The sequence below is a fragment of the Felis catus genome, chromosome B3, assembly GCF_018350175.1.
Source record: "Felis catus isolate Fca126 chromosome B3, F.catus_Fca126_mat1.0, whole genome shotgun sequence".
Lineage (NCBI taxonomy): Eukaryota > Metazoa > Chordata > Mammalia > Carnivora > Felidae > Felis > Felis catus.
In genome coordinates, this window is record NC_058373.1 from 85556742 (window position 1) to 85558874 (window position 2133).

A 2133-nucleotide genomic window follows, 5' to 3' on the forward strand; every position below is an offset into this window, starting at 1 on the left:
GTGATCATATATGGGTAGGTGTGTGTGTGTGTGTGTGTGTGTGTGTGTGTGTGTGTGTGTGTGTATCTACTGGAAAACAGTACTTCCGTTGGTAATGATGCAATACAGGAAATAGGGTCTTTTCTTTCAACTTTGTTTTTGACAAGATTCTCAAACCTCTTTCTGCCTCCATTTTCTCCCCCTCCCCTGCCACACTCTTTGTATTTTTATAATAGTTCTAAATATGGTGCTATGGAGCTTGAGTCTAAAGTTCTCTGGAACTCTCAAATGAAAGAAAACCCTTTGAGAATGGATCAATGAAGAATTCATATTAATATGATCAACATAACTCTGTTGTTTTGATTAAGCTCAGGGAAAAAAAAAAGCTGGTTTGAAGAGAGTGTTTAATTGTGTTTAATTCCACCACGTCGTTACACCTTATTTGTATTTCTAACTCCAAACACTCTGTGCTGAATTCTTCCTAAACCATAACATGAGAAAATGTGCCTCTTGTTCTCGACAGGCAAGATTAAAGGGCTGCGCTTGAGCTGTGTGTTTGCTGAGCTTTCGTCACTCCATTCCACTTGTAGGTTCAGTTATGAAAATCGTGTATTTTCAAAGGTCATTGGAAGGCAACACACCTCTGTTTTCTGAGTGTGGAGAGCTTGCTCCTAATTGCCAACCTTATTGTTTTATTACCACTGTTTACAAACAGGGAGAAACTCCCTTGAATGGGCACTTCCTTTCTTACCACAGGCTTCCCCACTATTTTAAGATGTAGATAAGTTCAGTATTCAGGTTCACTGTTTGACCCATTAAACTGGTATTGAGGTATAATTTGTGTGTTTTCCCAGTACCATGGCACATAGAATGGGGTTCATTTCCACACGTTTGAATAAATTTATCCAGTTCAGTGAACCTGTTGTGAAGCTCAGCAAAACTCAGTAGGTGGCTCTAAAGTCCTGTAATTAGCCCATTACAGAAAATCTGTACTTTGGATTTTTGCACATTGGTTAATAAGCATAACATGCTTCATATATAAATAACATTACATTAAATGATGCAATATAAAGGAATTAAAGGCCAATGGAGTTAAACAAAATACTTGAAAGAGACCTCAAATTAGCATGTTTAATTCCAACTCACTGCACAGGAAAAGCCTCTTGCTCTTACTGTACCAGTTCCACACGAGCTTAGAATAACACGTACTGTGCACAAGGTGCTGGGCCCACTATTTCCATATCCTACCTGTCTTTCGTCAGCTCTGTGAAGCTGGGGCTAGATTTACCTTTACCTCATTTCCTTTCGTTTCTGATCATAGACAAGGAGACAAGTTGAAGGGGTAGAAGAACAAAAACTTCCCAGCTGTGACTTCCTGAGATGGTATTTGCGTGAGCACTTCCTCCTTGAGTCACAGGAGGCGAGTGGGTCTGGCTCTTCCATCCTCTGCTTTTCTCAATCACGTCTGTTTGGCAATCACTTCAGAATGAAGAACTGTGTGAATGTCACATATTCAAGAACTTACCTTCAGACGTTTAATCACTTTATAAGAATATTTACCAAGAAACAACTCTAATACTGCCTCACTCTGGCCTATTTGAAAAAAAGCTTTTTCACCTTTCTATGGAATGAAGTTATATTTCCATTTAAATGGCCCCCAAATGTAGGGTAACAGTAAAGTAAACCTGTTCCTGTGAATTTAAGAACAAGTACACACATAGATGAAGTCACACTATAGTTGTATAGCCAATAATAGAAAATTGGTGAACAACAGCTCATCTAGAATATAAGCTTCATGAAGCCAGGAGTACTGACGGTCTTGTTTCCCTCTGAATTCCCCTCACCCAGCACAATTCACTCGCTCATTAACTACTTATTGAGTACCTTCTGCAAGCCAGGCACTGCAACAAGTTTTGAAGTTACAGCAGTAAATAAAAGAAACCTCAAATAAAAGAAACTGGACAATTGGCCAAAAATGAACCTTGCAAAATCAATTAATCAAATGCTCTATTTTATTTTATTTTATTTTATTTTATTTTATTTTATTTATTTTTTTAATTTGAAATAGAGCACACATGAGCCAGGGAGAGGGGCAGAGGGAGAAAGAGAGAGAATCTTAAGCACACTGAGTGTGGGTCTGACTCATGGCTCAGT